Source organism: Mesoplodon bidens (genome assembly GCF_964165515.1).
Source record: "Mesoplodon bidens genome assembly, chromosome: 1".
Classification (NCBI taxonomy): domain Eukaryota; kingdom Metazoa; phylum Chordata; class Mammalia; order Artiodactyla; family Ziphiidae; genus Mesoplodon; species Mesoplodon bidens.
The window spans coordinates 15,656,548-15,671,450 of NC_138176.1; the positions used below are offsets into that span (position 1 = coordinate 15,656,548).

The 14,903-nt window shown below is 34.6% G+C and overlaps 1 protein-coding gene across 1 annotated transcript in view; it reads right to left on the reverse strand.

Moving 5' to 3' along the window:
* ATRNL1 (attractin like 1) overlaps window positions 1–14,903 on the reverse strand; it is a 696,121-nt gene that overhangs the window by 189,382 nt on the left and 491,836 nt on the right. The gene's annotated exons all lie outside the window — the stretch shown is intronic.

Below are 14,903 nucleotides of genomic sequence, written 5' to 3' on the forward strand. Positions count from 1 at the left end.
CAGAAACTGTTTTTTGTCCTTTTAGCACTAATCACATTGTATATACATATATATGTACATATATATAAGAGGTACTTTTGCATCTTATCTTTCCCATTAGTGTATAAATTCCTGGAAGGTAGAGACAGTATCTTTTCCATATCCATCTGTACTGAGTTGCACATAGTAATTTTGGTAAATATTTGTTGAATAAATTTATTATAGTATAGAATTTCTTTCTAAGATTGACTTTCTATTATGAGATATGGAAAAAATAAAATTGGGTTATTTTTGCTTTTGTTTCCTAAAATGTGTTAGAGATATGAAAGTCCTTAAGAAATAACGACCCTTTCTCCATGAAAAATTGCATATAAACTATCTACCTGATAGTCTGCTCTATTTTTATATGCCATTAATGGTTAATCCAGTGCCTTTCTTCATGAACCAAAAATTAAATGAGACTTAAAATAAATATGAACAAAATTATAAGATATAAATATGAACAAAGATCTCTGGTATGAAAAATGTAAAACTGTAATCCTTGATTAGAACGAAAATGTATATTAAGATTTAAGGTAAATTTTCAGATTTAATACCCTAAATTTTGACCTGGTTGCTATTTTATTTTCTAAGAAAGCAAAGTATGAGAATGTATGAAAATGTTTACTTAGCTAAAGTATAACATTATTGGTTTCTTAGATTCTACATATAAAATATCTAGTACTACACTTCCAATATTTGGGATTATACTTTATAAGATTTCTATTTGATTTAACAGCATTTTATAGAATTCTTACAGTCAGTTATTCCATTGAGGATATGAACTTGATCAGATTATCTACTAATGCATGTAATGGGAAAAAAGAAGAAATATAAATTAAATTAGTAACTTATTTTACATGAAATGTAAGCAGAAAATATATTAAACAGAGGCATAACTTTAGTGTAATAACAACTGCAGGGCTGTAGGGAACTACAGCCTAATAAAATATTTAAACAAAAATCAGAAAATAAAACTGTACACAATCAGACATACAACAAATCCCTCAAGACAATCTAAAAAGTTAGAAAAATGAGCCAAAAATATAGCTAGCTCTTTGTTATTGTTACTGAGTAACCAGTACTAATTAAGATATTAATATTAGTTTTATGTTAATATATTAAACATTAATATTTTAACATATATACAAGGAATGAGTGTTGAAAGTGTTTGACAGTATTCAAAAATACCCTTGAATACTGTGTGTTCTTGGTTGCAGCAGATATAATCTGCCCACATTTTTTTGGGATGGGTCCAAAACTATCTGCTTTACCTGAGAGTAGGTAAAGGATAAGGATGGGGAGTGGGGATGGAAATTCAGTCTTTTTTACTCAGAGATGGAACACTGCACTCAAGAATTGCTAAACTGTATTTATGACTTTCCAATAAATGATATTGTAGCCTACTTTACAAAGCCACTTCTTATCTGCAAGACTGCTATTTTACAATAATTTAGGGCTTCTCTGGTGGTGCAGTGGTTGAGAGTCCGCCTGCCGATGCAGGGCACACGGGTTCGTGCCCTGGTCCGGGAAGATCCCACATGCTGTGGAGCGGCTGGGCCCGTGAGCCATGGCCGCTGAGCCTGTGCGTCCGGAGCCTGTGCTCCGCAACAGGAGAGGCCACAACAGTGAGAGGGCCCGTGTACCGCCAAAAAATAAAAAAAGGAAAATTTATGCTAGTATTGCTTCAACTCTGATATGACAGTATCCTTAAGTAAAGTGTCATTCTGCTGAATGACAGCCAATATGAATATAGGTGACCAGGGTTATAAGCCTTTTGTGCTTGTAAATGTTTCTGTTTATCATATCAGACACCGTGAGGTGAAACTGGGCTTACGTTTTTGTTGTTGTTTATTTTCATCTTTATTTTCTTCTGCATCATAGTTTATATTCATTTTAAGTGATTTAAGATAAGATAACCATAAAGTTTTAATAGCTCAATGAAAACTTCCATAAATTTGAAAGTGCATAAAAAATATAAATACATATCTTGAGCTTTGAACTCACTGAATTCTGAATGAAAGATGCTAGCAGTACTTTACTTACAAGTACAGTTAATCTACGGCATTTATAAAGCTAGGTATTAAGAATATAAACAGGTGACTTTTCTCATGCCTAAACATATTGTGACTTCTGATTATATCAATTTAGAACCATGCAGATTCCAGTAATTTAAGTATTATATTATATTCATCCCATGTTAATGGGTCCTATTCTTATGTTAATTCTGAAGAATCAATCATCTTTAATTCTTAATTCATGCTCCATTCAATCATGAAATCCATTATAATTCTGTTATAATTCCAAATCTTATATTTCTAAAAAATTTTTTGAAAACATTTTCTGCTAAACGGTCTTGGTGAAGAGAAGTCTTTTTATAATTTTAAAAGAAAGATAAAGAAAATTCTAAATGCACCTGGGGAATCCACATCCTTCCCTACTTCAAAAACCAAAAATGTGCCTATAAAAATCTCCAATTTTTTCTAGATAATTTTCTTAAAATAAGAAAGCCTTTTGTCTTCTAAAGCATTTGTTATGAGGAATGTGAGAAGATGTGACCTTAACAGTCTACTTCTCTCTACTACCAACTGAAAGTCATCTTCTTTGAGGCAAACGGCTCCTGCGGCCTATGGGTAGTTATGTGCAAACAGGGCTTGGGTCCTGTAAAAGCTCTGGTTGAGGGAACTCCTGCCGAGCGCTACCCTCTTTGAACTGGGGAAGTGCACAGAAATTAGCATCAAGACCCAGGGTATGAATTTTATAGAGACATGGTCCAGAGAGCTCCGTAAATACCAAGAGGAAGGTCAGTATAATCCCTAACAGAGTATCCTTGGGCTCTCTGGTCCCTAAGAAGCTAAGAAAAAACATAATAGGTATTCCGAGTCCTCCTTGTTCCTGAGCCTTAGGGAGTACAAAAAGATCAGTAGGAAATTGGTGGCTTGACTGTTCCTATACCACTAACCATTTACAAGTAGAGGGAACCCTCCCACCCCTGTTGCCTTCCACCCCCTCAGAGGTTGCCAGTACTGGAATCTCAAAGTGGTGATAATGAATATAACAAGCAAATGCCAGGAGAAGAACATCAATCCAAAAAGAAGAGAACCTGCACCCAGGAAAACTGAGCTGCTATTGAAGACAAACTATAATTTAAGTAGGGTCCTCTCACTACAAAATAACCAAATTCTTTTTAAAGCATTGCAGTTAGGGAATGTTCCAAGGCAACCAGCTAAAACTGGAAAGGGGAGCAGGGAGCAGCAAGCAAACATGAAAGCAGAGCTGCCCTGAGGATAAAAGCTGATATAAGTAACTTACAAGGCAAGAAAGCTGAACTTGAGATCCCTGCACTTTGCCAGGGACCCTGGAAGAAATGGTTAAAGAATAATGGCAGGTCTTGGTTTCTAGCAGAAGCAATCCTCTTTGGAGAACAGCATTCTATATTTAGGCCTCTAGAAAACCACAGATTAAGATCAAAACAAATGGGAGCTCATAAGGATCACTAAACACACCAGGAAATAAGCCACAGTGAATGAAAGCCCACAGAAAGAAATTGGTAGATTTAGATTCCCAAGGATTTCAGGTATTAAAATGACTGGATATAAAATTTTAAAAAATATGTTTGGAATAAAATGTGAGGGAATAAAAACTAGCGAGCAAGAAGAGACTTTCAGAAACTGCTAAGCAGATTTGAAAAGAACCAAACAGAACTTTTAAAAATGAAAAAAATATGTGTTGAAAGATATCTAGTGGCTACGGTAGACAGATTATATACTACTGAACAAAGAAGTAGTGAACTGTAACAAGGCTCTGAAGAAATAAGCCAGAAGAAACACAGAAAGAGGAGATGGAAAACACTAAACAGAGATTAAGAGATTTTGAAGGTAGAATGAGAAGATCTGACATCCATCTAATCAGAATCTTAGGAGAACACAGAAAATGGAGGAGAGTAAAACTCAAATGGATAATAACTGAGAATTTTTAGTAGTAAACAAAGACTTTGAATCCTCAGACCTAGAAAACACAAAATCTTTCAAGAAGGATAAATACAAATAAATTTATGCTTAGGAAAATCATGGTAAAACTGCAGAACACCAAAGACAAAGAGATTTTAAGTCATTGGTAAGAAAAGCTAGATTTGCTACAAAAGGATTACAATTATACTGTCAGAAGATTTCTCAGCTGCAACAGTGGAAGTCAAAAGCCAGAACAATTTTCATATAAACAAAATGTTTGAGTATGGCACTCCTACTGCAAAGAAACTGGATGCTTGATAATGTGTATTTCCAAAACATTTCTTAGATTGCAAGCAATGGGGATGCTCCAAGGCTGGAGTGAAACTGAAGAGGCAGGCAGTGGGACGCAAGCTAAGAGTCTGTTATCAGAAGACATGTGCCAAAGCAATTTCTAAAGATTAATAATAGGAAGATGGAAACATTTCAGAAGGAAGCTCTGAATGCAAAGAACAGTGAGCTAAGAAAATAGTGACTATACAGGAAAATTTAAACACATATTGATCGTGTAAAACAGCAACAATACTAATGTTTAATTCAAGGGTGACAAAACTCATAGAACTACAAATAAGATAACTGTGACATATAAAATGAAAACAAGATTTATATTGTTTTTAGGACCTTTTATTGTTTGGGAAGAGCTCATTATTTTCAGACTGAAACTATGCCTGCTAGAATTTTAAGAGTAATCACCAAAAGAGGAGAAAGAGTGTATAATATGCATATCAGTTGAGGAGAAAAGGAAATATTGATTTTTAAAAATCTTTGATTCAAGAGAAGGCCAGTAAAGAAGGAAAAATAATTAAAAATTCAGGATAAATAGAAAGCAAAAGTAATGTCTGAAAATATTACTAAACCAGTTTGATTAGTAGAAAAAAATAGAGAAAATATAACATTTTAATAGCAATATCCAGAAGGGAAATATCTGTCACAGAAAATTACAAACATTTAATATATGTGATTTATAAATAAGAAGCAAAAAATGTTCCAAGAGAAGGATGAAGAAATATACTGAATAAGCTATGAATCATTTCCAAATTTTCTGTGACTAATATAGAATTTCTTGTGTAATCAGATTACTATCAGTAAATGCTATTAAATAGAAGAGGACATGGGAATAATAGCCAATAAAATGAACTAGGAGAAATACAGATGGTTAAAGACAATATGAAAATATTTGATTTTGCTAATAATAAGAAATCTGAAGGAGAATATAACATTTCATATTTCAAATTATCAAAATTGTTTTTTAAATGCTTTAAAAATCATTTTTGACAAAGATGCAGGAAAACAGGAATTCTCGTTCTTTGTTAAAGGTAGTTTGAAAAAGAACATTTCTGGAAAGTAAGTAAGCAATATATCTCAAGATCCATGAAAGGTCATAATTTTTGATCTAGCAGTTTACCTTTTATAGGTTAGGATCGAGAGTTATGTATGAACATTAATTAAAGCCTTATTTATAATAGTTTGAAATTAGAATCAAACTAATTGAAAATAAAACAGCCAAATAAATTATGTTATACTACAAAACAACATGGCATTTTAAAATCAAACTTAGAAGTGCAAAATGTTCTTATTATACTACTTGGTGAGAAAAACAGAATGCAAAACCACATATAGAATATACTTTCGATTCTGTAAAAATACATATATGCAAGAGAAAATATTGCGGGAAGGAAATAGAAGTTCTGGCAATAGATATTTATGAATGGAATACTTTAATTTTGATTATTTCTGCATTTTTTCTACAATGAGGATTTATTATTTTTATAATCAGAACATTGATAATAAATGTTAATAAAATAATTAAAATATTAAGTATCACAAGACAGCTATAAATCTCTGAAAAATAAGAAACCCAGGAAATCCTCAGTCCAACCATTGAAACTACTGTCCATGAAGATGCCAGGCCAGGAGTGAAATGCCAGAGGGGCCACTGGCTCTACCCATCAGCAGAGAACAGGGCTCACACTGCTCTGGGAGCAAAGCCAACAATGCTCTTAACATGAGAGATGCTCACTGTGCCTGGCCTTGATTTAAACAATGTGCCCGTCACCTTTTTTCTTATGTAGTGTACTAGGCTGAACTGTCTCAATTACTCATGACTATATGAGCATCTACATAAATGTTAAGTAATTCTATGCTTATAAATAGCTTTACAAGAAAAAATATTCCAGAGATACGTTGGGGCCTAAAATGTATTCTCAATTTGAACTAAAATCAGAATATTTAAGAATTCTGTGAAAAAGAAATTTCTTGGGCCAATCTGAGATACGAACCCTGCTCTTGCTCTACTGGTGACTAAACTGTGATCTTCACCACGGGTCTTAAGCTCACAGAGCCTCAGTTTCTTCAATAGTAAATAGGACAAACAAAATCTGCTTCGGGTTTTATAAGATTGACCTAGGTTCACATGAGATTGAGACAGTACATGTAAATAAATTTTGAAAAATAGTATCTAAAACTCAATTTGAGCACTTCACTTGTTCCCATGACCTACGAAGCTCAAGTTGAAGCTCCTTACCTTGGCATATAAGTCCTCATCTCTATTGTTTGGAAAGCACTCTCTAGCACATGCTTGGTGAACACCTAAGCACTAATTTTGTAGAATATAACCCAATGGTCATCTACATTTTCAAAAATTGAAATGTGGATAAATTAATTATGATGAGTAAAAAGGTTAACAGGGCAGTCCAGAATATGTACAATAGGCATAAGAGGTTTTGTTCCCTAAAACAGAAATGATGATTGAAAACATTCATGTTAAATACCTGGCAAGATTTCAAGCCCCCAAATATGCAGTCAATATAAGGGCCTAAAACTTAAGGGAAAAAACCTTCACATTTTATATTTTCACTCTATTGTTGGTTTTATTTTTTCCTGTTAAAAAAAAGCCATGCATGCCATTACAGAAAGGACAATACAGATATGCAAAAGAATAACTCATATATACTACCCACCTAGATACAACTATTATTAAGAATCTATTAGACCAGATCCTTTCCAATGTTTATCAAAAATTAGATCACAATGTATATACCATTTTGTAAAATATAATAAATTAACTAACAAATCCTTTAGTTTTGGCCATTAAAGTGGTTTCCAGTTTTTCAATATTAGAGGTAGAAGAATAATTGGCTAAAAAAATTAAAAATAAAAATAGAAACAAAGAATAATATCCCAGCAAAAACTGTCAATGACAGTTGAGGACTCATATAAGTTTATAAAACTGCCAACTCCCTCCCTCCTTCCTTCCTACCACTACTCTTCCCCCAAATACCCATGAACAGGGAATGTACATTCTTTTTTTTTTTTTTTTTTTGCGGTATGCGGGCCTCTCACTGCTGTGGCCTCTCCCATTGCGGAGCACAGGCTCCGGACGCACAGGCTCGACGGCCATGGCTCACGGGCCCAGCCGCTCCGCGGCATGTGGGATCTTCCCAGACCGGGGCACGAACCCGTGTCCCAGGCATCGGCAGGTGGACTCGCAACTACTGCACCACCAGGGAAGCCCGGGGAATGTACTTTCTTCACATCATCATCATTTCAACATAATGGGCTATAAATTAACTTGTTTGTGATCAAACTGTATGCTATACTTTTCATGTGACACCAGATCTAACAAGCCTAGTCAATCTAAGTCACTTAAGGGGCTCTAGGTTCTTTTACCTCATTTTCTCATGGTTGCTATCAGTTACCTAGGAGAAGCATATATTTTGTTGTTTGAGAGGGTTTACTACGAGAGAATGTGACTATTCCTCTCAATGAGTAAGTACAGCAGCCTCAGAAGTTTTAGAGCTATTACAGTGCCAGTTAAAGAGAGAAAATCCTGTCTTATTTTCTATTTGGATTTTACAAACACAAAGGCTTTCAAAATGAGAACGTTATACTCACAATGACTTTAAAAGCGAAGTCCAGAATCTGACCACTTCTCATCACTTTTACTGCTATGACCCTGGTCTAGCCTCTCACCACCATTATCCCTTGCCTGGATTCCTACAGTAGCCTCGGAACAAGTTTCTCTCCCTCTATTCTTGCCCTAGTAGCAGAAACTTTGGGTTGATTTACACTTCCCCCCATGCCCCGGCCGCCCAGTTACCATGTCAGTTTTCCACTAACTTCCAATGCCAAAGCCCTCATTTCTTTGCCTGAGGGCTTCCTCTGGCCTTCTGGGAAGTGGCCCTCAACCAGTGATTGGAGGGAGGTGAGGAACTGTCCTGGTGTCTGTAGTCTGACGTGCATTTTACCCTGACTCCCAGAGTCTCCCCAATGGGATTAAGCCCTAGTTGTCCATAGTGGTACTGATTGCTTTCCATTCCCTTTCTCATGGCTCCATTTCCCTACCAGCATATTCTTCAAATGAACCAATTCCTTGTCTTACCGTCTGCTTCTCAGGAAACTATACAATATCACCTTTCAAACTATTCTCAACCCAAAAGGCAGAGTGATCTTTCTAGAAACAGATTACGTCAGTCCTCTCTCAAAAGCCTGCAATTGGTTCTCTCCCCTTCACTTAGGATTGAAAGTCAAGATCCTTACAAAGGTCTACAAGGCCCTATATCATCTGCCTCCTCCTGCACCTGCCCCCACCCTATGCCTGCTGTTCCATGAACTTGTCCGGCATGCCCACCTTAGGGCCCCTGCTCTAGCCATTGCCTTAGCCTGGAACACTTTTCCCTAGGAATCTGCTGCCTGGTTAGCTCCTTCACCTCTTTCAAGCCTTGCTCAGCTCTCATCTTCTCAATGAGGTCACCCTGACCACCACCCTATTCAATAGAGCACACTCTCCCCACCTCCACAAAGCACTCCCCAAACCCTTATCCTGCTTTATTTTTTCCTGTTCCATTGTACTTACCACCTCTTAACATATTAAATAACTTACTTTCCTTGTTAGAATATAAACTCCATGAGGACAGGGTTCTTTGTTTCGTTCCCTGATGTTTCTCAAGTGTTTATTAGAACAGTGCCTGACATATATGGAACATTCCATAAAAATCTTTTAAACAGTTACCATACATTATCATGCTATTACTTGGTGGAAGAAACTGATAAATATATACTATATAGGTCACAAGGTCACCACAAAAATAACCCTTTTTTTTTTCTGCCGTGCTGTGCAGTATGTGGGACCTTAGTTCCTCAACCAGGGATAGAGTCCCGTGCCCACTGCAGTGGAAGCATGGAGTCTTAACCACTGGACCTCCAGTGAAGTCCTAAAAATAACCCTCTTTTAAAAACAAGTTTAAATCCAACTAATAAATTGTGTTTATATATAAATTTACATTCTAAGTGCATTTATTAAATTTTAATAATGTATTTTGTCAGAATAATTTAGAAAAATACAATGATTCAGATTTTTAAACATAATTTATAGGGGGATTATTCATACTATAATTTTTTTTTTTTACTCATAAAGAGTTTTACACCTAGGGTTTATACAAAGTTCTTGTGAAGAGTGATACTCCTCATTCATTAAAAAATATAATTAACTTATATATAAAATTTTCAGGAACACATCTACTTCATAGAATAGGACATTCTGGTGTATAGTACCATTACCTACAGATGTATGAAAGGTAATTAATTTCATATTATATCTTATATTCTCCCTCTGACTGTACAGATTTGGAACTCAGAGTGGCACATGAGTCCAATTTAATTTAAAAGGAATCCACTCCTGAAATTACCACATTATGAATACTCAGTGAATATTTACAGAATAGTAATAGCCAGCTTACTTATGGCTTTGTGTTGAATTTAATCACTGAATTTTAAGAAAAACCCAGCAGAGGAACTTTACAGTTACTTTAATTTTCTAGGTTTAAATAAAGTCCTTAACGTTATTTCAGAATAGGCGTAGGCTTCAGAATTTGCTGTGTAAGCAGATCAATAAACCACATCATACTAAGTTATGTACATAAAAACGAGCAATTTGGAACAGCTTCCAGTGTACTGTGACAATGGAAAATAAACCTCACGTATAAATGTATATGTACACATATGTATGTGTATATACAGCAGATAGATAACTTCTACTTAGTAGTAATTATTACAAAATGGTTAGAAAAGGAGAAAACAAAATATAATTTTAAACTTTATGCTTCTACCTCTATTATTTTCTAAAGTATGTCAAAGAAAGAAATTAGCATTAGCTGCTGATATTTACTTCTGATGTTTAACTTTTACAGGAAGAAGTAAACAATTTAAGATCTAAAAACAATCTACTGAACAACAGTATTTTCAACCTGAATTCAAAAAAAAAGTTCTAAGTTGTCAATTTACTTGAGATGATTAGACATGTGAATATAGGGAACGTTAAATATCAGAAATCATAATTATTTATCAAGATGAAGGAAACCTGGTACTGAACTTAGGGTTTTGAGGATGGAGGATAAAGGCACTCAGTTAACAAAACTACCACCTTAATAAAGTGAATGTTAAAATACTATATGTTCTCCTAAATTGATCTACAGATTCAACACAATCCCTATCGAAGTACTAACAGGCTTCTTTGCAGAAACTGACAAACTTATCCAAAAAGTCATGTGAAAATTCAAAGGACCCAGAAGAGCCAAACAATCTTCAAAAAGAAGAAAGTTGGAGGACTTACATTTTCTAATCCCAAAACTTACTACGAAACTATAGAGATCAAAATAGTGCTGTAGTGTCATATGATAGACCTATAGATTAATGGAATAGTATTGAGATTACAGAAATAAATTCTCACATTTATGATCAATTGATTTTCAGTGAGATTCCCAAGATCATTCAATGGAGAAAGAACGTCTTTTCAACAAGGAATGAAAAATTACCATATTATCCAGAAATTCCATTATTCGTTACATACCCAAAAGAAATGGAAACAAAACTGGTACACAAATATTCATAGTAGCATTTTTCAAAATATCCAAAAAGTAGAAACACTCCAGATGTCCATCAACTGATGAGTGCAAAAACAAAATATGCTATATCGATAAAATCGAATATTATTTGGCAATAAAAAGAATGAAGTACAATACATGCCACAACATGGATGAAACTTGAAACTATAAGGCTAAGTAAAAGAAGCTAGTCACAAAAGACTATGTATTGCATGATTCCATTTATATGAAATGGCATGAAAATATACTAGAGGAAAACTCATAAGGACAAAAAGCAGATTAGGGCTAAGAGAGAGGCTTGGCAAAAAAGGGAGGGGGTGGTGACTGCTAAAGGGAATGGGGTTTCTTTTGGGGATGAAATCAATTTTTGAAAATGTTCTAAAATTGATTTCTGGTGATGGTTACACAACTGTATATATACTAAAACCCATCAAATTTTACAATTTAAATGGGTGAATTGTATGGTATATGAATTACATTTTAATAAAGCTGTTTCCAAAAAACTAACAATACTATACATTGATAAGTAGAACCTGATCCCCAGATAAAAAGGGCTTTCTAAATGGGAGTATGCAGGTAGGTATTTTTCTTCTTTGAGGTTTTGAATTTAAGTTTTAGAAAACAAGTGATACAAAAGAAATAGAGGCACACCAGTTATTCATATAACTGAATAATAATAAAAGAGAAAATAATAATACAAACATTAACATAAAGCTTTATGGAATACAAAGCACTTGCACATACGGTCCTGCAGCCAAAAAATGACAAGCCAGAATGGGGCACTTGTCCCTCCCCTGAGTTCAAACAGAGAGATAACATATAAGAAATCAGAAGGTTGATGACTCTCAGGACACACTCAGAGGTTAATACAAAGTCTTGAAGAAACACTAGGAAAGACTGAAAGTGATTAGGACTCTCGTAGGGAGGAAATGGTGACCTGTATTAGAAGAGGACTGGAGTCCACGTTGTCCTGGGTGGACTGATGCCTACCCTGCCTGCTGTGGGGCAGAAAAGCATCAGAACCAAGCCAGTGCCAGCCCAAGGCTGCAAACTAATGACGGAGGAGCTCTAGAGCTCTGTTAGGGTGAGGGATCCTACAGCCACACTAGCAGGAGGCTGGACAACTACTAAGCATTCACTTCTCCCCACTTCAGCTGCTGACCTGGCAATTATACCAGAGGGAGGCTACCATCCGATAATAATGCTTGGGAAAGAAGTACTAGATAGAAAGTTCTCTGCAGTGAAAGGGACACCCGTGGCAAATGAACGGTAGTGCTTGAGCCCAGATTATTCATTATGAGCAGCTTCCTCACCTCCAACCTCTAAATTACCTATAAGAGCACAATCTAGAGTCAAGGATATTATGCCTATTTTTAAGTAGATCTTAATGACAAAATACGTGTTAATAGAATAACATAAGAGTGAAAAAAAGACTGTAAGCACCATGAAAGAAATAGAAAAATGAAACAGTCTATACTAAAGGATGGTAAATATGAAACAATATTTAAATTAAATATAATAAATGGTTTCATTTCAGAAAAGTAAGGGAGGGTATTAGAAATATGAACCATAAACAAGCAGTTATGAAGAAAAATCACTTGCAAGTATTAACAACAAAATATGTAATTGTTGAAATGAAGTAAATGAATGGGTTAAACAGCAGAAAAGATACAATCTAAGAAAAAAATTGTATACTGGAATACCAGGTTGAGGAGTGTTCCCAGAGGCATCAGTAAGAGATTAAAAAAGCGGAAATAATAAGAGAAAAGCTATGAAATATAGATGGTAAAAGAAGGATCAAGAGTATCTAATAGGAATTCCAGGAGAGAAAATAGAGTAATAAATATTTAAAGAAATAGTAAAAAAGATTAGCCAGAACTGTACAAAGTTACAGGTCTGCAGATTTAAAGGGTACATAGAGTGCCAAATAGGATCATATTTATATATCAGAGAGAAATTTAAGAACACTGAAAAACAAGAGAAAATTCTGAAAGATTCCAAAAAGAAAATGGAGCTCATTGATAAAGGACAAAGAATCAAACTGACACCAGACTTGAGACAATGAAGTAATATCTTTAAAGTTTTGAAGACAACTTTGAAACAAAAATTTATATCTAATTAAACTATTATTTACATGTGAGGGCAAGATCAATATATTGGTATATAGGTATTTAAGGTCTGAAATACATAAAGTTTCTCTTTGAAGAAAATATTTGGAGGATTTACTTTAGTGACAAGTGAAAGAAATGCATGAGCAAGCAACTAGACACAAAGAGTAAAGGGGAGTAAAGGTGGTTCATTGTTATTTAAGTATGCTGTGATGCAGAAAAAGTGCACCTATAATATCTGGGTCAAAAATTCCAGGCAGTATTAACACAGGGTGGGAGAAACAGAGAGAACTGAAAGCATGCTAAAGTAATAACCGTGTTTGAGACGGGCAGGGAAGGAGTGTGTATTAATAAGCTTTAGACACCGATAGGGAAAAACAGTCATTTCTATCTTGGTAAGTAAGGGATACCTACCAGAAACATAGGAATAGAGTATTTAATACTCAGTTTAGTAGAAGAAAATCAATTTATCCAAAAGAAGCTGTGGAAAAGAACCAAAAAGAAGCAAGGCCAGTAACAACAACGATGACCAACACACACACACACACACACACACACACACATCAGAGTAGCGAAAATGAGCCTTGGTAGACCAGTAATTATTGTCAACGTAAACAGATTAAATTTACCAATCAAAAGACAGAAACACAGAGTGACCGAGTGACCAGGAAAATAAAAAGCTAACAGTCTTTTCTACAAGGGATAGGTGTAAAACAAAAGGGTACAGAGAAGTTGGGAATAAAGGAATAAAAGAAGGACTACCAGGCAAATATGGGGGAAAAGAAAGTAGAGGTAGAACTTTTTAAACTCTACAAAATAAATTTAAGGTTATAAAAACACCTGAGAATACTTTCTTGAACACTATTAAGCAGCGACTGACCAGCTATGATGATACATAGTTATTACATTTGTTTCTTAAGTTTATGAGTTTTCTAGTTCTTTGATTATTCCTTTTCTACCTCGGCCTGCATATGTATCGTTTACATTCGTTTGTCTCTTTTCACTTGAGTTTTAGCAGCATTTGAGAATGTTTTAAACAAGTGAGGAGAAAAAGGAAGTTAGATTCAAACAGTTCAGGTTTTCTATTTGTTAAAGGTTCCATACTAAAGTTATTTGAAACTAAGGGTCAAAATGAAATCAAAGCACTTACTGTAAAATTAGAAATTAGAGCACTTCTCCCTAAGTAATTGAAGATATACCTATAAATTTTTTAATGTTCTAAGCTTCCATGGCAACCTGTGATCTAGAGTAGTAAAAAATCAAGTACACAAAAGCTATTAATAAAAAAAATTTCATAGAGAAATGCCCTCTAAAATCTGGTCCTTTGTATAGCATCCATGAGGTCTGACTTTATTTTTTTCAGAATGACCAAAAATTCTATGGACAAAATCAATTATATTTGTATTTCGATATTTGGAGGAATCTATTTTTATACTCCTTGCTTTCCTCAAAGAAAAGCAAAGTCTAAAAATAGCAACATGAAGTTAATCACAAAAGGGTACTTTTTAAAAAGCGAATAAAATATTTCAACTGTATTTTTTAATCTTCCTGCTTAAACATCTTACCACATATGAAATATAAATTAAAAAGGTCAGCACACAATAAAATTACTATGCCTCAAAATGCTTTGATTAGACATTAATCACAATGTGTGGATTTTTCCTCTTTGGGGGTTATTATTTTCAGAAATTTCATGCATTACTTCAGGATTCTAATATCACATTTACTTGCACATAATCATTTCTCTTTCACCATACTCTATTTCTGCATTTGCAATAAAAGCATATACTAATACAGCCATCATAAAAAATATTCATTATATTCTACAATTCTCAATGTTCAAAAAGTGAAACTATGTAATTAAAATGCAACTCATCTCCACCCACCTT